Here is a 25,015-nt window from a genome sequence, read left to right on the forward strand (position 1 = left end):
TGTTCTGGGGCTGATCATATATATTGGGGACCCCTAAATTATTTGACAGTCAGGGCACTGCCAGGTTTCTCTTGTCCCAACGAATCTCCCATTTTAGGCTTCCCAATCCTTTCTCTCAGATGGATATTACAAAACAATGTCATATCTTTGGGTTACATGGTGGCGTTTACACTTGTCCAGTTATAGAATGTGTGGCAGTCATAAGGTTCTAGAAATGTTTAATACCATAACACATAACAAAATTATAGTTAAATAATACTTTATATTAAATACCATCTGCTATGGTAAAGAACCTGATTCTTGGATTATAGCATTTTGATAGTAGAATGCTTCATTTAGATTCTTGTGGTTTGAAGTATAAAGGTGGAAAAAGGGGGAAAATACAGTATTTGTCAATACATTTCTGTTAAGATGAGTCCTTGTTACATAGGAAAGGAGAAATGGTCCAGGAAGGTATTCTCAAAGTAAGGTGTTCATATTTTCTCACAATGCTTAATAACAACATGCACACATTGATGTCTAAATCTAGGCCTACACAAATAATTGTGAGTGTGCTGGCTGGATCTGACATAATATGGTATCTGTTTTCATGAGACAATTGCCATAAATATTGGCCTATTAGTCAATCACATTCTCCAGACTATGATCGTTGGCTCAGAATGCATCTATTAATAAGATCAAAGCAGCTACAATCAGAGTGAATCTCAGAGCTCTTGAGGGACCTATTGGTAAAGTGGCTGTCTTCTGCTGTTCCTGAAATTTTGATGATATGAGGCTACAGCTACTATAGCTATCTCGTCTCCATGAGGTGAGAGCTAGTTGAATAATGCCATCATTTCAGAGAATGAGAGCCAGAGGATGGAGAGAAAGAAAAAGGTTTGGGGTGACATCATTTGAACTTCTCTATCAAACATCACTTGGTGTTAAGTGTATGTCTAAATTTTTTTCAGTTGTATGAGCCATTACATTTCCCTCACCCCTTTTTTTTTTTTTTTTTTTTTTTTTTGGCTTAAGCCAAACTTGTGTGTGTATGCGTGTGTGTTTAACTTACAACTAAAGAAGTGTCCTAACCAATATGCCTTCTTACAATGCTGATCACCCTTCCTTACTTTTGCTTATGTAAGATCTGACTCCCTTGCTAGACTGTAATCTCCATGAGAGCCATGTCTGTTTTACCCGCTGTTGTCATAGATGAAGATCTACCACAATGTTAGCACAGAGTAGGTGTGCAATATACATTTTTGAACGAGAAATATATAATTTATTGTACTTAATAAATTTAATATTACAGCATTTTTATTATAAACTGTTTATTTCCATATTTTTTAAAGAAAAAAGTCCTGCATTCCAGATCCACTTTCCTTATTTCCTGTGCTGATCTTAAGATACATCTTGTCACCTACATTGTTTTCTCCTCTGCCTTACTCTGGCATTAAAATGAATTAAAACACATTTTTTTGTCTGCTGATTTTTACCAGTTACTCCTGTTTTTTTTAGCCATTCCTTTGTCTGTGTTCACATATTATCTTATTGGTACTGCAATTACAGCTGATTTTACAGTGTATTATAAGGAATAGCTCATTGTTTTCTCTGTTCCTCAAACTGTATTCTTTGAAAACAACCAAGTCTCTTTTTACCTTTATATTGCCAGTGACTATTACAGTGCTTTATATTTGTGTTTTAAAAATGGAAAAGCTTGCAGACATTTTTCCTTAATTTTTTGTTTTACTCTTGCCAGTGTTTTATGCTATCATAAACATAACTGAATATTCCAATATTTTTCTTACTCTCATTTGAGGGTTGTTACTTACATTTATATGCCACCAGTTGGCATATTTTGTATGCACTCCAAAAAACACCTCAGGGATGGCCAAAATACTGTGAAGGGAGGCTTGAAAAAATTAAATTTTGGCAATAATCATCCATAAGCTCCAATTTTGAAAATCATCTGGAAATGATAATTATCCCAGGTAAAAAATGAAAATAGAAAATTCAAGAACTGAACTGTGAAAGTAGAGACCCATGAAGAATGTTCACGGTGAGGAGAGAGCATTTGTGGTAAAGATGTTTTGGATGGCCTGGACTTTCATAAAGAATTTGTGGACAGTGAGGTGCTAGTGGCAGTCATTGTTGCCTACTGACCTATTGCCTATTGCCCCAATCCTTCTTTCTTGACAAAACTCACGTTGGTTTAGGTATTGGGCAGGTAGTAATGTTCTTAGGAAGGTAGTTTCCTTTTCCATCAGTAGAGGATATTATTTTTCTCTGTCAATGATGTTCTAATTGCCAATGACGTTCTAATGATGAGCATTTGACCAATTCTTATTAATGAGATATAAGTCTATCTGGGTATCTAGGGATTGTGGGAAACATTTTCTCTCTCTACATTATAATACACACACATAGAGAGTGTGCCATGAAAGGAGAGCACTCTGGCTACTTGTTGCTTTTTGTTTTTGGATGCAATCATAACATCTGGCTCTACAGCAGCCATCTTATGCTCATGAGGAGACAAATCTAAGGATAAGGAGTCAAAATATTCAGGATAGTGAAGCAAAGTACAGAAGGAGCCTAGGTTTACTGATGGCATTGTTTAATGGTTGAATCGACACTGATACTGCCTACTTCTGGACTTGTCAAATGTCTGATCTAAGTCATTAAGATTTCTGTCACTTGTAAACACACTCTAGAAGGTACACTGCCATAGTTAAGGCAAAGAGCAAAAAGGTGGGGATGTCTTCTTCAGGTGTCTGCCTCACTTTGTGGTGTGCAATTGTGTGAGACTCTGGATTACAGAGATTTGTTACAACAGATAATATGCAATTCTAGAATTTTGTAGAAAAGTAACAAGGCGTATCACATTGGTTTTGATTGCTCCATTTCCTCTTAAGCACTTCTTCCAACTTTAGTGTAATATGAGGCATTTAAAAGTTGCCCATAGGTTACCAGAATTTGAATGAATACTTTTCTAGTAAAATATGATGGCTGCCTAAACCCAGTATTTTGATATATATAAACTGAAAAAGGAAAAGAAATTTGTGCTTTATGGTAACCATACCACCCTTGCCTGACACTATTTATTATACCTGTGGTTCAAGAGATTAAAACTCCCTGGCCTCCAGTGATTTGTCATTGGCAGAATATAGGCATCAGGGCATATGATCTCCCTGAATTAACACCATCCTACTTAACATGGAGCCACCTAGTCAGAATAATCAGTATTGTTTACATTTTGACTAATTTGCCTCCCTCATAGTACCTATGTCAGCAAGATATCACACAATGACAACTGCAGTGAATTCAGAAAATATATACACTTTGGAGAAAGATTATGGTGACTATGTATGTAAGAAAAATGAAATTGTGTTTGTACATTTGAAATGTGAAAACATGGAATATGTGAATATCCAAAAATGTTGGAGTTTTATAAAGGCTATTTGAAGTTTTAGTGATACAACAAATTTCTGATCAGCTTGGAGATTTCCCTGCTGCCTCTCTTTAGAATACAAAAATACCTATCACTTGTTGTGCTCTGGAACCCATAGTGGTTAATTATGTGTGGCAAAATGGCCAGGTTATGGTGACCAGTTGTTTGCTCAAATATCGGTATAGATATTACTGTGAAGGTATATATTTTAGCCATGATTAGCATTTAAATCAATAGACTTTGACTAAAGCAGATTATTCTCCATAATGTGTGTGTGCGGGGGCTCATCCAATTAGTTGAAGGCCTTAAGAGCAAGCATGGTGATTTCCTGAAGAAAGAGGGATTATTTTCAAGACCATAACATGGAAACCCTACCTATTTTTTCAGCCTCTTGCCCTGCCAAATTCAGACTCAAGACTGAAACAACTCTTACCTGAATTTTCAACATGCTTGAAATCTAGATTTCAGATTTGTCTGCTCCCCACATTGTCTGAACCAATTATTTAAAATAAATCTCTCTCTATCTCTACCTAAGAGATATATGTATATATCCTATTGATTCTGTTTATCTGGAGAATCCTAATACAGGGAGCCTCAGTTCAAATTCCAAGACAATAGAATAAGTCCCTTTGAATTACTTATTAAACAAATTAAGATCAAGTTTGATTAATTCTGAAAATTTTTAATACCTCTCAGGAGATTTTTCTTATAACATCTAGTCACACACCCCTACACACACGTTTAAAGGAAGAGAGAGAGAGCCCTCCAATCCCCTGCAATATGTCACAACAGATTACAAGATGAACATTAAATATTAGGGGAAAAGAGAAATAGGCAAATATTAGAAGATAAGCTAAAAAATGATTTTTACAAATTTAGAAACCATTCCCTGGTGACAATTGGCTGTAGCCATAGAAAATAATAGACTGTTACTCTACACATTATCAGAAAGTCCTCACCCCAAAATGTTACCAATCTAAGAGAATTTATAAAGTTAAATGCTGGTAATAACTGTACAAGATTACAGAAAAAGAAAGATGTTGTAATAGCAAGTATAAGCAGATGGGCTATGACCCTTGTGTATAAAAAGAATGTAAAGTAAAAATATATCATTGTGACTTCAGTATTACACAAGGAGGAGATAACTTGACCTACTGACATGAGGATCCTGTTTGGGTTGGTATTTACACTCTTTGGAGTGAGAAAAGGGAGAATCAAAAGATTACTATAGCTTGATAAAAATCTTCACTTGTTTGCCCTGAGTTGGTTATCATTAAGCAGAAGTCTGATTATGAATTAGCTTCCCCAAATAACTTCATTTTAAGAAGAAGAAACTGATTATCTGACTGACACGTATGGCTAGTCCAGTGGCTATCAATATTGCTTAAGTTATCACAAACCTATTTCTTTGAGCCTAGTTTCCTTTATGTGAATTTGATATCTGGACCTGTGTGCCCTTGGAATATAGAGGAGGTAGCTAACCTGAAAGACCATGCCAGCCTTACATGAAACATTAACTCAGCCATCTTGTAGATGACCAGCCTTGCACCAAGAAGGACCAGGCTGCAGCTGTATCTTGAGGGGAGAGGCAACCCAGTCTCCTAAAGACACCCCTTTGAATGAAGAGAGTTTCCTGAGTGAATGGAGCTTCCTTCAGTTCTCTTCCACCGATCTCAGAAGGTACAGGACAAGCTGTGGGGAAGAATCCAGGTGCATGATTCTGGCTTTCAAAAAAGTTGGAACAAATCTGATTGCCTCTCAGCACAATTTAAATTCTAAGCCTGCAGGGTAGGCTCCTATCCGTCTTTTTTGTTCGGCACATTAGGAGTATTCCACTAGGTTTGGAATGCAATAGTAAGCCCTTTATTCCACACACAGGTGTCTTGGTAGATGTAGGGGAAATATTAACGTTTCTGCAGGACTAGTTAAAACTTGATTTCTGAAATGAAATTCCACAGCAGCTTAGTCTCCTTTATGAACAAACCAACCACATGACTGCCAGAAATCAATGCACATTGATGCTATCCGAATGTTTTCAGCGAGTCAGTGCTAGAATTCTTGCCAGTAGGTTTGTTGTGTTTTTTGGATAGCTTCTTATGTATTACCAAGTGTTCCGGTGTGGGTAATATATTTTATTTAATATTTCTTCTCTCAGTGAAAAGTAAAGCAAATATTTATATGGTTTTACCTAAATTTGACTTTCCACTAGCAAATCAGTGCTATAGCTTGTCTTTTATTGGTGAAAATTGACCTTTTAATTCTGCCAATACCACTATTTTTTTTTGTCTGTTGAGTTTCTTACCTATCCAAAGGCATCTTCGAAGAAAACATATTCATAATGTTGAAAATAAAAATTGGAATTTGTTGTCTACTTCACTGAGTTTTAGTAAAAGCTCAATTTCTCACTTTGCCTGTTATAGCCTTTTATGGTAACAAACTCATGATAAAAACTTCCCCAGGAAAAACAACCTGGGAGAGGGAGCCAAGATGGCCGACTAGATGCAGCCAGAAAGAGACTCTCCCAGCGAAAGACCAGATTGTCAAGAAGACTGACACACCACACTACTCTGAGCAGATCTTCAGAAGGAAGGCATTGAGGGTGGTCAAAGGCAGGATGCAGACCCTGGGCTGAAAGAGGGAGGAAACTAGCAACGCTTCATAGGACTGCTAGGCATCAGGACTTATACTTGACCCCCAGCGGCTCCTGGGGAAGGCGTGAGTTAAGTAGGTGAGAAGTGGCCCACTCTTGACATAGACCGCCGGAATCCCAGCAGCAGGGAATGCCACGTCCCCCACAGACATTTGAGCTGACAGAGAGAGCTACTGGGAGAGGTGGCAGGGACAGGACTCCAGCCAGTACAGAGCCAAGGGGTTTAGCACAAGAACGACTGCAGTAGGGCACGGTCAGGGATGGCCATCCCCCAAGGTTCACCCAGTTCCTCTAGGTAGCTTCGGCCCTTGTTGACTGTCAAACCTGGACAGAGCACGGTGGTCTGGCATGTGGAATGGGGCCAGTCTGATCTGAGTGCTGCCCTTTCTGTCAGCTTCTCTCAAGGTGGCTGCCTGCACCCACTAGCAGTGCAGCCTGGAATGGCCAACTATGGTACTTCCCAGCAGCTGCCACCATAGCTCCTTTGGTGGCAGACTGCACCTGACCATTGAGGGGTTCCAGCAAACAAGCCCCCAATGACAGGCACCCACCCTCCCTGCAGCCTCCCCAACTACAGCCTCCCCCAACTGCTTTGCTGATGTACAATCACCTGCAGCCCCTCTCCCCACTGCTTTACTGCCATACACTCGTCCACTGTGCCCCCACCACTGCTTTGCCAGTGCTCATGAATGAGTGGACCTCACTGCCCTCCCCTGTTGGCACACACATGTGGACCCTACCACCCAGCTGCTGTCAGCGTAAGTGTACGTACCCTGCCATGCACTGGCAAGGCATGCACACCCACACTGCTGTCCTGCCCCTGTGCAGATGCCACCCACCTGCCTTGCTGGCACCCTGCTCCTGATGATGTGAGTGTGCCCTGCTGCACAGCCTCTGCTGTCAACACATTTGGTCAGACACCACCCTGCCTCCACATGGATGTTACTACTCGATCCCCACCAGTGCTCTGCTTCCACCAATGCATGCCCCCACCACATGCCACCACATGCCACTGCTGCTGGCATGCACCTGTGAATGCAGGCTCTGCTGCCACCACCCCAATAAAGCATTTTAGCTGGCATCCCCGAGTGTTATTGTCAGCAGACCAGGAACACATTCGCTCTTTCAGCACAGCAGGTGCTTACCCTCGAGGGGCCAGAGAACAAAGCCCTGTGCTTGGTGTCTGCCCTGCAGGGTTAAAGCATGAATCTCAGGAGTGCTAAACTGAGTCTCGGCCCCCTAGAATCTTCCAGAAATGAAGTCAGTTGACAGAACCCACTTTATACCAGAGTCAAACCCTTAAGGACATCAAAGAATATAAAAACAAAAACAAAACAAAATAAACTAAAAACAAAACCCCAAAACACCCATCCAAACGACAGCAACTTCAAACAATAAAGGAACATCAACCCACACATATGAAAAAGAACGAGTGCAAGAACTGTGACAATTCAAAAAGCCAGAATGTCTTCTTACCTCCAGATGACTACACTAACTCCCTGACAATGGTTCTCAACTGGCTGAAACGGCTTAAATCACAAACATAGAATACAGAATCTGCATAGCAATGAAGATTAGCAAGATTCAGGAGAAAGTCAAAACCCAATCCAAAAAATAATTGAGGATTCCAATAAACAATACAAAAGCTGAAACACGAAATAGCCATTTTAAGAAAGAACCAAACCAAATTGACAGAGATGAAAAATGCAGTATAAGAATTTCATACTATAATCAGAAGTATTAACAGCAAAATAGAACAAGATGAGGAAATAATCTCAGAGCTCAAAGACTTGTTCTTAGAATCAAGTCAGTCAGGCAAAACTAAAGAAAAGAGAATACAAAAGAATGAACAAAACCTCCAAGAAATAAGTCATTATGTACGGGACTAAACCTATGGCTCATTGGCATCCCTGAAAGAGAGAAAGAGCAAGCAACTTGAAAAACATATTTGAGGATATTGTCCATGAAACTTTCCCTAACCTTGTTAGAGAGGTTGAGATTCAAATTCAAGGAATACAGAGAACCCCTGTGAGATACTATACAAGACAACCATCCCAAGACACATAGTTATCAGGTTCTCCAAGGTCAATGAGAAAGAAAAAAAATAATAATAAAGACACCTAATAGCTTACCTCTAAGCAGGAACCCTACAAGCCAAAAGAGATGAATGAGCCTATATTAAAAATTCTTAAAGAAAGTAAATTCCAATTAATAATTTTATATCCAGCCAAACTAAGCTTCATAAGCAAAGGAGAAATAAGATCCTTTTCAGACAAGAAAATGCTAAGGGAATTCATTACCCCCAGACGCACCTTAAAAGAGGTCTTTAAGGGAGTGCTAAGCATGGAAATTAAATACTGTTACTGGTCACCACAAAAACATACTTAAGTACACAGACCACTCACACTATAAAGCAACTACACAATTCAGTCTGTATAATAACTAGCTAACAACATGATGACAGGACAAAATCTGTACATATCAATATTAACATTGAACACAAATGGGCTAAATGCTCCACTTAAAAGCCACAGAGTGTTAAGTTGAATAGAGAAGCAAGACCCAATTGTATATTGTCTTCAAGAGAGCCATCTCACTTGAAATGACACACATAGGCTCAAACTAAAGGGAAGGAGAAAAATCTACTAAGCCAAGAGAAAACAAAAAGGGCAGGGGTTGCTATCTTAATTTCAGACAAAACAGACTTTAAAACAAGTATCAAAAAAGACAACACCATTACATGATAAAGGATTCATTTCAACAAGAAGACTCAACCATCCTAAATATATGTACACCCAACACAGGAACACTCAGATTCAGAAAACAAGTTGTGAGAGCCCTACAAAAGGGCTTAGATAACCCCAAAATAATAGTGGGATTCTTCAACACACCATTGAGTGTAATAGATCATTGAGACAGAAAATTAACAAAGATATTTGGGACCTAAAGTTGACATTTGACCAAATGGACTTAACAGACATCTATAGAACACTCCACCCAACAACAACAAAATATACATTCTTCTCATATGCACATGGTGCATACTCTGAAATAGACCACACAGTTGGTCATAAAACAATTCTCAACAAATGGAAAAAATGGAAATCATACCATCCACACTCTTGGACCATAGCACCAATAAAAATAGAAATACTAAGAAGATTTCTCAAAACCAAACAATTAGATGGAAATTAAACAATCTGCTCTTGAATGACTTTTGGGTAAGCAATGTATTAAGGTAGAAATCAAGAAATTCTTTGGAACTAATGAAAACAAAGACAGAATATGCCAGCATCTCTGGGAGACTGCTAAAGCAGTTTTAAGAGGAAAGTTTATACGGCTAAATGCCCATATCAAAAAATAAGACAGATCTCAAATTAACAACCTAACATCACACTGAGAGGAACTAGAAAACGAAGAGCAAACAAATCCCAAAGCTAACAGAAGAAAAGAGATAACCCAAATCAGAGCTGAATGGAAGGAAATTGAGATGTAATAAACCATCCAAAAGACTGATGAAACGAAAACTTTGTTTTTTGAAATAATAAATATGATTGATAGACTTCTAGCTAGAGTAATAAAGGAAAAAAGAGGAAAGATCCAAATAAACATAATTAGACATGACAAAGAGAACACTACCATTGACACCCCACAGAAATACAAAAAACCCTTAGAGACTATTATGAACACCTCTGTACACAGAAACTAGAAAACCTTGAAGAAATAAATTCCTGAAAGCATACAAACTTCCAAGATTGAACCAGGAAGAAATGAAAACCCTGAACAGACCAATAATAAGTTGTAAAATTGAATCAATAATAAAAAGTCTACAAACCAAAAAAATTCCTGGACCAGCTGGATTCACAGATGGATTCACCCAGACATATAAAGAAGAGCTTAGTACGAATCCTACTGAAACTATTCCAAAAATCTGTGGAGGAGTGGACTCCTCCTTAACTTATTCTTTAAGGCCAGCATCATTCTGTTACGAAAACCTGGCAGAGATACAACCACCAAAAAAATTTTTAGGACAATATCTCTCTTGAACATAGATGCAAAAATCCTCAACAAAATACTAGAAAACCAAATCGAGCAACACACCGACAAGTTAATCCACCATGATTAAGTAGTTTTTATTCCTAGAATGCAAGGTTTGTTCAATATATACAACTAAATCAATGCGATTCATCACATAAACAAGAACCATATGATTATCTCAATAGATGCAGAAGAGGCTTTTGATAAAAGTCAACATACCTTCATGTTGAAAACTCTGAACAAAGTAGGAATTGAGGGAACATACTTCAAAATAATAAGAGCCATCCATGAAAACCTGCAGCAAATGAATATCATCTGAGTGTGGTGCAATTGATTCCCTGTTCTCACCTTTTGGAATAAGCTAAGTTTTCATTTGTGTAAGTTAATTTCAGCAGTTATAACATCTTACTTGTTTCTTCATTAACTCACAAGTTAAATAAAATATTTGACATGTATTTATATTTGTATGAGTCATGATTATATCTGATAAAAATTATTCAATACTATACTTAGCTATGTTATTTAGAATATAGAACACCTAGAAGTGTTGAAGTATGTCTGAAAATGTATTCTTAAGATGGAGAAATAACACCTTGATAAATGACATGTGTGGTATAAAAATATTATTATGATATGCTTATATGGCTATTTAAACTTTTACACAAATATTAAATATTTATAAAACTGATATTGAGAATTGCTAAGTAGCTCAATAGCAATGTTGAAAGCGTGGTTCAGTTCTAATTTTTTACTACTTATGTCTCCAGTAAACAATACAATTGGCCAGGTGTGGTGGCTCATGCCTGTAATCCCAGCACTTTGGGAGGCCGAGGTGGGCGGATCACCTGAGGTCAGGAGTTCACGACATGGTGCAACCCCATCTCTACTAAAAACAAAAAAAATTAGCATGGTGGCGCGTGCCTGTAATCTGAGTTACTTGGGAGGCTGAAACAGGAGAATCGCTTGTACCTGGGAGGCGGACGTTGCAGTGAGCCAAGCTCACACCACTGCACTCCAGCCTGGGCAACAAGAATGAAACTCTGTCTCAAAAAAAAAAAAAGTAATAATAGTATAACCATTATGGCCCATTCTCCAAAAGTATAGATATCTTTGAACTTAAAAATTGTGCTAAAATTCTGTCTCAATAAAAGGCTTACTTCATAGTTTCTAATCAAAATAAATTTTGTAATGATTGACTTGGAAAGGTTTTTAATTGAATAAGTAGTGTTCATTTTCTTGATAATTTTGTTTCTGAGCCTCATATAGTAATGTAAAATACAGAAATGAAACTTAAGCCTTTTAATAAAAATGCTATTTTGTCAATTTGTCTGGACTCATTTTTTTAAGAAAGCAAAAATATGAATAAGAAAAATTTTACAATAAATAATAATATCTAGTTATAATCATATTAAAGTTGAAATGGAAAAGACAAGTGGCGCTGCTTCAAAGAATCACGTGTATGGCATTAGATAGATGGATCTTTACATACCAAATCTACCTTCCTAGATAAAAACAACTTCATGCCTGTGGAAATAACAAATGGCATCTATCATTTGTCTACCTTTTGTAGGAATTCATTTTTATGCGTAACAATTTGTGTGGGCATTTTACAGAAGAGAAAATCCAAATGACCAAGGAATAAAATGAAGCCACTCAACTTCACTGGTTGTCTTCAAAATGCAAATTGAAGACATAATAAGCTGGTATTTCGTATCCATTAAATTGACAGAAGGATAGTTAAACCTAGTATCTATGATGATATGGTATATTTTATACGTTGCTCTAATTCTTTTCTTTTCTTTTTATTTTTTTGAAATGGAGTTTCGCTCTTGTTGCCCACGTTGGAGTGCAGTGGTGCGATCTCAGCTCACGGCAACCTCTGCTTCCTGGGTTCAAGATATTCTTCTGCTTCAGCCTCCTGAGTAGCTGGAATTAGAGGCACCTGCCACCATGTCTGGCTAATTTTTGTATTTTTTGTAGAGATGGGGTTTCACTATGTTGGCCACTCCTGACTTCAGGTGATCCGCCTGCCTCGGCCTCCCAAAGTGCTGGGATTACAGGTGTGAGCCACCATGCATGGCCTTGCTGTAATAATTTTAAATGTGATTAGCAGTATCTATTAAAATTAATGTATGCATATTCATGAAAATATTTCATCTACATATGAAAATCTATTTTACGGAATTTAAAACATCAGTATTTAAGAGGTTATTTTAAAAGCTGTTTATTGTGGCATTGTTAACAGTGTCAAAATCTCCAAAAAACCCACAAATAATAAAACTCCACTAAAACACTCCAAATGTCATTCACTAGGGGAGCAGCTGGAGAAACTGTTCTACATTCAATCTACGGAATACTATTTAACTATTAAAAAGAATGATTTAGATCTCTATTGGCTCACTTAGGAGATGTTCCTGGTGAACCAATGGAGATGATTATTTTAACTGAAGAATCATGTTGCTTTTTTTTGTTTGTTTGTTTTTGAGATGGAGTCTGGCTCTGTCGCCCAGGCTGGAGTGCAGTGGCGTGATCTCAGCTCACTGCAAACTCTGCCTCCCCGGTTCACACCATTCTCCTGCCTCAGCCTCCCAAGTAGCTGAGACTACAGGCGCCCGCCACCACGCCCGGCTAATTTTTTGTATTTTTAGTAGAGATGGGGTTTCACCATGTTAGCCAGGATGGTCTCGATCTCCTGACCTCGTGATCCACCTGCCTCGGCCTCCCAAAGTGCTGAGATTACAGGCGTGAGCTTTTAACTGAAGGAGCAAATTGATTTAAATAATGTTTATAATTAAATACCTTTTTAAATATAAAACAAAAACAGTGTAGAGAGCTCTGCATGCAGATATTGGTATGTTTCTGTATGTTTGAGGGTAGGAAAGTGAAAAAGGTAGGAGATAACTTACATTCTCTGTAAATGTCCTTCTAGAATTTCTTTAGTCATAATGATTAAATGATACTTTGACAAATTAAATGGTAATAATGAATTTAAGAGATTTATGTAGAAGTAATATGAAAAAGAATACATTTCCCTTTATGTTTATTTTTCTCCTTTTCAGATTAGAGTGTTTTTATTGTTTGACACTTAGAGAATAATGCATATATATTGTTAAACTTCTTGGGAAGAAAAAAGGCATCAGCTCTGAGCATACTCCATGAATTCACATGCTCTGATTTGAAAGTTGGTGTAGCTACTAAGTAGCTGTGTGACTGTGTGGATGGAAATTACTGGCCTTTTTAGAACCTATTTCATCATCTCTAAAAAGGGAAACAACTCCTTCTTGGAGTCTCTGTGAGAACTCTGGGCTAGTGGAAGCACAGCACTTAGTACCATGACTGCTGTGTTACAAACATGCAGCAAATGCTCCTCATTGTCATCAGTAACGTGCCGGTTACACAGCGGGCACTCAAAGAGTGCTAGTTTCCTTATGTTTTAGCCCACAGAAGACTTTTCATACAATCCTTATTCATTTCTTAGTAAATTACTGATAGTTCTCAGATAGTTTTAATCATGCATCATTCTAAGTGCTGGAGATACAGCAGTAAATGAAATTGACAAACTCCCTGCCTTCTTGTAATGTACACTCCAGTGTGGTACCGTACACCCCAGTGTGGGACCGTACTCCAGTGTGGTACTGTACACCCCAGTGTGGGACCGTACACCCCAGTGTGGGACCGTACACCCCAGTGTGGTACTGTACACCCCAGTGTGGGACCGTACACCCCAGTGTGGGACCGTACACTGTATACAAAAGAAGTAAACATCTAACGTCACGTAGAGATAAGGGCTATGACAGAGAGCAAGGCGAAGGTCAAAGAGTGATAGGGGCTGCTGGATTAGATGGTCAGAGATGCCTCTGTGTAGCTATTACTGAGTCTCAGGAGAGACTTAACTGAAGGGAAGGAACGAACCTTGTTATTAGCTGAGAGAAGTGCATGTCAGCTGGAGGAAAAAGGAATTATGAAGGCTTCAAGCATTTTCAGTTTGTTGAACAGCAAAGAGGGCAGTGTGGATGAAGCAGAATGAGGGAACAGAGTAGTGAGATGAGATTGAAGAGGGCGCCAGGTGCTAAACTGAGTAAGGCTTTGAATTCTATTTTTAGTGGAATGGAAATTCACTGAAAGGTTTTGAGAAGGTATGGGGGCTGAGCGAACATACATTCAGGCCATTGGTAAACATATGAAGTGGCAATAGCCCAGGTGAGAGAAATGTGAGAGGACTTAGGCAAAGATCTTTGAGCAGGAGGGGTTGAAAAATGCTCACATCCTAGATACCCTTTAAAGTTATAACTGATTGACTATGGGGTATAAGAGGAGCTAAGGATGACTCCACACTTTTATGATTTATGGTTATTTAAAACAGAATGAATGGTGTTACATTTCTGGCATGTGGAATATGGGGGAAGATGGGTTTTATGGAAAGGAATAAAAAGTTATGTTTTGGTTATTTAGATTTCGGAGGTTTATTTACAATTCAAATGCAGACATTATTAGTAAGTCAGATATAATAGGGTGACCAAATAATTGATCATTTTAAACAGGGCACTTTTTAGAGTAAAAAGGGCTACTAACTTGTGGGAAGCTAAGACAGGTATGAACTTGAACTGTCCCAGGGCTGAGTGGTCACCCTCAATGTAAGAATTTGGAATTTAATGAAAAGACTAACGGCTAGAGTTATATGTGGAAGTCATCAGTGTATGAGTATTTAGCCAGGGGATCAGATGAGGTCACCTAGGGAGTGAGTATAAAAAGACAAGAGGTTGGGAGAGCAACAACTGAATTCTGACTGCAACGTTTAGTAATTGGGAATAAATTTATAACAAAGAAATAAGGACCATTGTGTGAGAGATCTAAGTACCATGTTATATAAGAGTAGCAAGTGGTAAGTTAAACCTAGAATCAAGATCTGTCCTTTTACTTAGGTTATTTACATTACTGTAGGTGGTAAACAAGGACAATATGTTTGGTAAAAGAGTTAGCAAGTTTAATTTTTTAGTTGATTTTTACTTTTTATTTTATCAAAGTACGTATTTGGTGAAAAAAATCAAATATTAGTATAAGATAACTTAATCAGAATCCTCCTTTTCTAATACTTTATATGACATAGGTTGAAAATGAAATTCCAATTGTTTTTATCTCTTCTTTTGGCCTTTAATTCGTATTTCTAAATATTAAAGTAATGTGAGTGATAATAGCACCTACCTTATAGGAATGTTGGGAAGATTAAATAAATATATATAAAATGTAAGGGCTAAATGTGTTGTTGTATTAGTCTGTTTTCATGCTGCTGATAAAGACATACCCAAGACTAGGAAGAAAAAGAGGTTTAATTGGACTTACAGTTCTGTGTGGCTGGGGAGACCTCAAAATCATGGCGGGAGGTGAAAGGCACTTCTTAAATGGTGGTGGCAAGAGAAAAATGAGGAAGAAGCAAAAGCAGAAACCCCTGATAAACCCATCGAATATCATGAGACTTATTCACTATCACGAGAATAGCATGGGAAAGACCAGCCCCCGTGGTTCAATTACCTCCCCCTGGGTTCTTTCCACAACATGTGGGAATTCTGGGAGATACGATTCAAGTTGAGATTTGGGTAGGGACACAGGCAAACCATATCAGTTGTTATTGTTACTTTTAAAATTCATTAATATTTTTAAATTTAATTTTTCTTTTTTACTTTTTATAGACAGGGTTTTGCTATGTCCCCCAGGTCTTGGGCTCAAGTGTTTCTCTCATCTTAGTCTCACAAGTAGCTGGACCTATAGGTGCACGTCACTGTACCTAGCTGTTACTTTTTAATTTTTAATTACTGTTATGGGAGAAGAAAGATTGGTTTTTACATTTCCCTACATACATCACTTCTACATTCTTCTCAATATTATTATATGATGATTTTGAAATAAATCAATATTTAGTGCTAAGATTAATAACACTGTAACTACATATCTATTAGCTACTTACTATATAATGATCACTCTTTCTTTCTTATACATCATTTAAATAGTTTTTCCTGAACTTAATAATTACCTTAGTTTTTGTTTGTTTAGTTTTCTATATTTCTCTCTACCCTGTAGACTCCTCTCAATAGAACCAAAAACATCAGGAAATTTATTCTCTTTAAATAATTTTTAATAAGCAGAAGTTTCAATTGTAGTGAGGTCAGACTTGTTAGTTTTCCCCTTCTGAAGGCACTTTTCAGGTCTTTTTGAAAGACATTCTTCCCTACCCCCATATTATAAAGATATTCTTCTATATTTTCTTCCAAATTAAAAAAATTTAAAACCCATCTGGAATCAACATTTTGGTTTAGTGTTAGAAAGGGATCAATTTCTTTTTTCACATATAAATAAGCAACGGCCCCAGCATTATTTGTTGCTTAATCCTACATTTCCCCACTGATTTAGAATCGTGTATCAAGCTTTCAAATATGTGTTTCTGTTTCTCAGATCTCTAGATTCTAATCTGATAGATTATATGAGGTAAAACCTCATTTTCATTTATTTTTCTTTGTTATATACCCTGCTTCCTCCCACTGTACCGTCAGTCTTCTCTCTCTTCCTCCAAACTGTACTAACTGCTCTCCAGGCTTATTGCATGGCTCTTGTGCTGGGATATCTCTTCACCATCAAACTTGGAATTTTCTTTTTTTTCCCCTTCCCTATTTTGGTCTACTAGTGCTTCCTAGACCCTATGTTTCTTTCTTTCTTGTTTTACTCCTTTCTTATGGTGAAGCATATTCTATAGTAGCTTTCTGAGAAAAGGTATATGCAGGGGTACATTTCAGATTTTGCATGTCTGAAAATGCTTTTATGTCTATACTCTCGATTGATACTTTGGATGAATGTGTAATTTGAGGGTGAATATTATTATCTCTTAAAATATTTTTTCCTAGTTTCTACTATTGGTCTTGAGATTTCAGATACCTTTCTGACTCTTGAACATTTCAATAAAAAAATACATTTCCTTCAATTATCTACCATTCTATGCTATCTCTATTTGCCTTTTTTGGAAATCTAATTAGTTGAATGTTTGATATACTTAGTGTTATAGCTATTTAAAAATATTTCTTGTCCTATTTCATTTTCTTTTGTTTTTAAACTTCATTCCATTAAAGTCAGATATATTTAGGAAATGTAATTTAAGGAGAAAACATTTATGGAATCAGTGATAAATACTGCATTCCAAAGGTTATTTAATATTAGGCTAAAAGAAGCTAAAACTTGATTTAGGATAATATTTGTGAAAAAGAAAAAGATTTCCATAAACTCTAAATTATTAAACGGATGATAAACTTCCGATTTTTCAAAAGAGCAATCAATTACTCTTCTCTTTTTTCCTGCTCCAAAATATGTGCTAGGGCATCACAGAACTTTCTTATGTTTGTTCTCTGGATAGGAAAGAACATACATAAAGAAAACCTGAACCCTCCATTCCCTTTCCAATTCCATCTATTTGAGGGTGGTGTGGTGAGGAAAATTCCAATTTTACTGTCTGTCCTGTTAAATAAAGTTGGGCAGAGTACAGATACGTTGCTTGCAAAGGGATAAAGGTAAAAGGACATAGGAAAAAAAGTTTCGTATCTTTCTGTTTCCAAGTCTAATATTCTACCAAGTAGCCTACACAGAATATTATTCCTGTAGACAACATTTTAAATTATATAAGTTTATCCTGCTATCTAGGGGAATCACTTGGCTATGTAAAGAAAAGTCAGTGAGTGATATAGATCAGTTTTTTGTTTGTTTGTTTGTTTGTTTTTTTGAGATGGAGTCTTGCTCCGTCGCCCAGGCTGGAGTGCAGATCTCGGCTCACTGCAAGCTCCGCCTCCCGGGTTCAAGCCATTCTCCTGCCTCAGCCTCCCAAGTAGCTGGGACTACAGGCGCCTGCCACCACGCCCGGCTAATTTTTTTGTATTTTTTTAGTAGATACGGGGTTTCACCATGTTAGCCAGGATGGTCTTGATCTACTGACCTCGTGACCTGCCCACCTCGGCCTCCCAGATCAGTTTTTATTCATTCTTTCAGAAACATTAAACTTTGCTAGGTGAAAGTCACCAAAGTTCTATGAAGAGTAGAAAAATATGCCTAAGTGAGTTGTATAATTATCATCATCTATCTTAGCCTTTTAAAATTTCTACAGGTTTAGGCATTATTCAAAATACTGTATATTTCTAAGACCTGTTCATTTAAACCTCTGTGAACTATCAGACTTGCAAAGACTGAATTAGCTAATTATTGGATCTTATAAGGTTCTGTCCTATTTTCTGTCTCTGTGTTTTGCTAGTTTCTGGAGATTTTCCCTACCATGTAATACAAAACTTATGTTGAATTTTTACATTTATACCACCACATTTAAAAACTCTTGGTAGTTCTTTTGTATTTTGTGGACATTTTAAAAACTTTTTTTATGGTATCCTACTCGTTTCCTAAATACAATATTTTCTCTTATCTGAGGATCTTAACATTTTGTGAAAATAACTTTTCTCCTGTTCTCCGCAGCATCTTTGTTTTATTTTAGTGAATCTCTTTCAAGTTGGATGGCGTCCTTAAATATCTAGCCATTGTAGGCTATTTACATTTAAGAACAAGACATTTAAAAGCTTATTGGGGCTGTATGGATTGTAGGGCTGCCAAGTGGATTTCCGATTTTTTCATTGAGGAACCACCAAATGTTTGATTCTGTGGGGTTTTTTTCCTTGAGTTGATCTGTTTCTTTAGAATCTTTAAATCTCTCATCCTTAGAGGTATAAATGCATGCATGCTGTTCTGTGTTCAGTATGTTAAATTCTCATTTCTAAGTTTGGCATTTCTTTTTTAATTTTAGCTCAGACCATTATCCTTCAGCTCAGAGCGGCTCTGGACTAAACTCTCCAGAGAGTAAATCTCACATTTTCAGCCAGAGTAGCAGAAGGAGAGTTGCCTGGTTGTGCAGGATAGTCAAAGTGTCTAGGGATCTATCTGCCTTTTTTTTTTTTTTGAGGCAGAGTCTAGCTTTGTCACCCAGGCTGGAGTGCAGTGGCGCATTCTGGGCTCACTGCAAACTCCACCTCCAGGGTTCACGCCATTCTTCTGCCTCAGACTCCCGAGTAGCTGCGACTATGGACGCTCGCCACCACACCTGGCTAATTTTTTGTGTTTTTAATAGAGACGGGGTTTCATGTTAACCAGGATGGTCTCAATCTCCTGACCTTATGATCTGCCCGCCTCGGCTTCCCAAAGTGCTGGGGTTACAGGCGTGAGCCACCACGCCCGGCCGGATCTGATTTTTAAACCAACCTTCCTGGGCTTAGTCACGACCCACACACTTTTGAGAGGTGAAGTCAGCTGGACTTCCTGGGTCGAGTGGGGACTTGGAGAACTTTTCTTACAAGAGGTTTGTAAAATGCGCCAATCAGTGCTCTGTTAAACGCACCAATCAGCGCTCTGTAGCTAGCTCCAGGTTTGTAAAATGGACCCATCAGCACTCTGTAAAATGGACAAATCAGCACCCTGTAAAATAGACCAATCAGCATCCTGTATAATGGACCAGTAGGCAGGACATGGGTGGGGACAAGTAAGGGAAGAAAGGCTGGCCACCGCTGCCAGCAGCGGCAACCTGGTTGCGTCACGTTCCATGGTGTGGAAGGTTTGTTTTTTCGCTCTTCACAATAAATCTTGCTGCTGCTGGCTCTTTGGGTCCATGCCACCTTTCAGAGTTGTAACACTCATCGGGAAGGTCCATAGCTTCATTCTTGATGTCAGCAAGACCACGAACCCACCGCAAGAACTCTGGACACATCACCTTTAGGAACTGTAACACTTACCACGAAGGTCTACAGCTTCATTCTTGAAGTCAGCGAGAACCTGAACCTACTGGAAGGAACAAACTCCAGACAGCTTTCAGGATGCCAGTGTCTCCAGCAGTTGTTGCAACCTATAGTGGAATCCTCCTTCTTTGGGCTTGTTCAGATTAGCTGAATTAGGTAACAAACACGTATTAGCTTTCAGCTTGTTTCCACCACTTATATGATATTTTCTAACTGTCATTCTTCTTTTTTTAAGAGTTGTCTTATTCCTTTGAGAATTTCTTAATTTTCTGTTCTGTGCGATTTCAGTAGGAAACAGAGATAAACTTGTATGCGTAATCTACCATGTTTACATAGAGTTTGTCTCCTTTCTTTTTTAAAAATTTGTTCCATAAAGTTTTGGTCTCGGGGATGCATTTCATCTTTTGAGTTTTGCAATCTTTTAATGCATCAACCTGAGAATTAGTATGACTTCTCTTGTCAATAAGCTGGAAGTTTGATTGTGATTGTCTCCTATAGCTATCACTATTTCAGTGTGTGTTTGTGATATTTAATTTCATTGGTACTGGAGAAAAATGCTTTTGACACATATTTGACATTGCGGCAAAAACTGTCAACACAGTAAGAATTTGACTGCTTGGCATGTGGACTTGGATAACAACTAGTTCTCAGTAAGACCTTAATAATAATGGTCAAATAATAATAATAATTGGATATAAATCGATTTGGCTGAAGGAAATGTTGTAAGGCTATCTCCAAGCATAATATACGAACTTTTATTTGTTAGCTTTAAGGAAATGTATAGCTAGAAATCTTAACTGTTCTCACCAAGATAAATCAAGGAATTATATATCAAACCACTCCAAAAGCTGCATATTGAGGGCTTTGATCAGATTTAGCACGGAAAAATGTTTTCTAGTTCTGGTGTTACTTGCTTTCATTTATCTGCATTTCTCCATACAAGTCTCTGAATTACAAAGAGCAAATTTAAAAAATAATCAGCCCAGCAAACCAACACAGATTTTGCAGTTCATTTGGATTTGCATTCATAGTTGTAGGATCAGATTTTACCAAGTGGAGCATACTGGGCCAATTCAAAATACATTAACATTGTATTAGTAAATATGCCTTTTTTAGAATTACTTTTGGTAAAGTTAGTAATTCTCCTCTTTTTGTTCTAAAATTTGAATATACCACAGGTGTTGATAACTGATGGCATATTCAGCTCAGCAGAGCTAGATTTACATAAGGGGTGCATTTGTGTTCCAAACTTAGGCCGGTCAAAGGATAAAAGACAGCGAAGGAGTAGAAATAATAGAAAACTTTACTCTGAATGATAATACAGATTCAGTCTCCAGTGGTTCTTCTCTGGACGAGGTACTTTCCTCTTCTTTTATATTCACATCTGGGTGGGCATTTGTACTCATTGCACCTCTCAGACTTCAGTGCCCAGAAGCACAATAGTTCCATAGTTCATTAGATAGGTTATTATACTTGGCTCTGGGAAATTAGGTTTGTGAATATCAAAGTACTCAGTCCAGTAGGTAAATGTCACCCCAAATGATCAAGAATTTAGTGTTTTGTATGTTTGACTGTGGAACACAATTCTGAATATAAAGTAAGCCAAAAAGACTGCAGAAAGTCAAAATTATATTCACAAAGTCCCAGTAATAAAGCTCACATTTTTTCATTAAAAAGGCCTTCATCTGGGGATTATATCAATGAACTAGACGTGATCTTAGTATGTTATATAGTGTTTCAGCCTCCTGTTGATAAATAACATGTAGGTGGCCCGAGGTAGTAGAAAACTTTTAGAGGTGGAAGTGATATGATGACTGACTGTTAGAGAAGGGAGGAAAATATCATGTCAATGAAGAGAAGAACTATTTATAGTATAGAGTTTGGGGCCATTAAGTGAAAGAGTAAGCATATTTATATATCTAAACATGTGATGCATCGCCTTTTAGAACAGAACAATAATTTTTAAGTAGGATGGGTAATGATTAGGACATTGCTGTGAATTAGCTACAGTTTTTAGGGCCAAAAGATTGTTATTTACCTCCAGTCACCATCCCTTTCTCATAGAGGAACTGCACACTGGACAAGCAGGGCCCTTTTTATTGCCTAGCCATAGCAGATTTTTTCATGCATCCATGGGTTTGCTCATTCTGAATTCTTTGTTAGGAAGTTGGTCTCTTTATTTGGTGAATTCCTGTGCATCTTGCAGAGACCAGCACAAATGTAATTTCCTCTGAGATTGCTGCATCCTTACTCTCCTCGGGTGGAATGTATACATAATTATTGAAACAAAAGTACACACACACACACACACACACACACACACGTATATTGTGTTGAATCAATGAAATTGCCTTTTATGTCAGTCTTTATAAATTCAAGTGTAGGCCGTTTCATATAGTCCTTTATCTTTTGGCCATCATGATTTTGGAAAATAAGTGCAAACACTTCATGAATAAATTCACAAAATAAATGTTTTTCTAATTTTTGTGTGATATATTTCATTAATACACTGTATGGAATTTTCAGAATTAAAACAGAAACATGATTATCACTGTTGAATCAAAACAGAAACGTGATTGTCACTGGTAGACAGTTTCTCAGATGACATAGGCCCTAGCTTGAAATCCCACCACTTGTGAGGCAAATATTGTTATAGATAAAAAGATCTAAGAAATTATATATTTAAATAAGACAATGAAAAAGAGAGAACGGAAAAATACATAAATATGCATGTTTATACAAATGTTAATTTATAACAAGATTTTTATAAATTAATGATTCCATTTCACCATTTACCCCAATGCTTATTATTTAGTTTGGATTATTTAGGTTTCTGTTTCTCCTACTGTATTATTAATTCCTTAAGGCAAAGTGCTATATCCTATTCATTTTTGCAGGATCTTTCAGTTAAAATGCTGGATTTCCAAAGTTGGACAACTATGTTGAGACCGTGTATTGGTTATGACAATTAAATGTGGGCAATGTTTACCAAGAGATGTAAAAATTTTCTTTATATATATATATATATATATCTTTATTACAATGTCTAGCTCATAATACAGGCTCAATAAATAGTTTAATTTTTTAAATTATACTTTAAGTTCTAGGGTACATGTGCACAACATGCAGGTTTATTACATAGGTATATATGTGCCATGTTGGTGCACTGCACCCATTAACTCGTCATTTACATTAGGTATATCTCCTAATGCTATCCCCCCTCCCCCTCTCCACAACAGGTCCCGGTGTGTGATGTTCCCCATCCTGTGTCCAAGTGTTCTCATTGTTCAATTTCCACGTATGAGTGAGAACATGTGGTGATTGGTTTTCTGTCCTTGCAATAGTTTGCTCAGAATGATGGTTTCCAGCTTCATCCATGTCCCTATAAAAGACATGAACTCCTCCTTTTTTATGGCTGCATAGTATTCCATGGTGTATATGTGCCACATTTTCTTAATCCAGTCTATCACTGATGGACATTTGGGTTGGTTCCAAGTCTTTGCTATTGTGAATAGTGCTGCAATAAACATACATGTGCATGTGTCTTTATAGCAGCATGATTTATAATCATGCTGGGAATATACCCAGTAATGGGATGGCTGGGTCAAATGGTATTTCTAGTTCTAGATCCTTCAGGAATCGCTGCACTGTCTTCCACAATGGTTAAACTAGTTTACAGTCCCACCGACAGTGTAAAAGTGTTCCCATTTCTCCACATCCTCTCCAGCACCTGTTGTTTCCTGACTTTTTAAATGATCACCATTCTAACTGGTGTAAGATGCTATCTCATTGTGGTTTTGATTTGCATTTCTCTGATGGCCAGTGATGATGAGCATTTTTTCAGGTGTCTGTTGGCTGCATAAATGTCTTCTTTTGAGAAATGTCTGTTCATATCCTTTGCCCACTTTTTGATGGGGTTGTTTGTTTTTTCTTGTAAATTTGTTTAAGTTCTTTGTAGATTCTGGATATTAGCCCTTTGTCAGATGGGTAGATTGTAAAAATTTTCTCCCATTCTGTAGGTTGCCTGTTCACTCTGATGTAGTTTCTTTTGCTATGCAGAAGCTCTTTAGTTTAATTAGATCCCATTTGTCAATTTTGGCTTTTGTTGCCATTGCTTTTGGTGTTTTAGTCTTGAAGTCCTTGTCCATGCCTATGTCCTGAATGGTATTGCCTAGGTTTTCTTCTAGGGTTTTTATGGTTTTAGATCTAACATTTAAGTCTTTAATACATCTTGAATTAATTTTTGTATAAGGAGTAAGGAAGGGATCCAGTTTCAGCTTTCTACATATGGCTAGCCAGTTTTCCCAGCACCATTTATTAAATAGGGAATCCTTCCCCCATTGCTTGTTTTTGTCAGGTTTGTCAAAGATCAGATGGTTGTAGATATGTGGTATTATTTCTGAGGGCTCTGTTCTGTTCCATTGGTCTATATCTCTGTTTTGGTACCAGTACTATGCTGTTTTGGTTACTGTAGCCTTGTAGTATAGTTTGAAGTCAGGTAGCGTGATGCCTCCAGCTGTGTTCTTTTGGCTTAGGATTGTATTGGCAGTGCAGGCTCTTTTTTGGTTCCATATGAACTTTAAAGTAGTTTTTTCCAATTCTGTGAAGAAAGTCATTGGTAACTTGATGGGGATGGCATTGAATCTATAAATTACCTTGGGCAGTATGGCCATTTTCACGATATTGATTCTTCCTATCCATGAGCATGGCATGTTTTTCCATTTGTTTGTGTCCTCTTTTATTTTGTTGATCAGTGGTTTGTAGTTTTCCTTGAAGAGGTCCTTCACATCCCTTGTAAGTTGGATTCCTAGGTATTTTATTCTCTTTGAAGCAATTGTGAATGGGAGTTCACTCATTATTTGGCTCTCTATTTGTCTATTATTGGTGTATAGGAATGCTTGTGATTTTTTTCACATTGATTTTGTATCCTGAGACTTTGCTGAAGTTGCTTATCAGCTTAGGTAGATTTTGGGCTGAGACGATGGGGTTTTCTAACTATACAATCATGTCATCTGCAAACAGGAACGATTTGATGTCCTCTTTTCCTAAGTGAATACCCTTTATTTCTTTCTTCTGCCTGATTGCCCTGGCCAGAAC

General features: G+C 37.5%; 1 long non-coding RNA gene across 2 annotated transcripts in view; it reads left to right on the plus strand.

Annotated features, from left to right (window-relative positions):
• LOC126940326 (uncharacterized) overlaps nucleotides 1-25,015 on the plus strand; it is a 245,524-nt gene that overhangs the window by 66,682 nt on the left and 153,827 nt on the right. The gene's annotated exons all lie outside the window — the stretch shown is intronic.

The sequence above is a fragment of the Macaca thibetana genome, chromosome 17, assembly GCF_024542745.1.
Source record: "Macaca thibetana thibetana isolate TM-01 chromosome 17, ASM2454274v1, whole genome shotgun sequence".
Lineage (NCBI taxonomy): Eukaryota > Metazoa > Chordata > Mammalia > Primates > Cercopithecidae > Macaca > Macaca thibetana.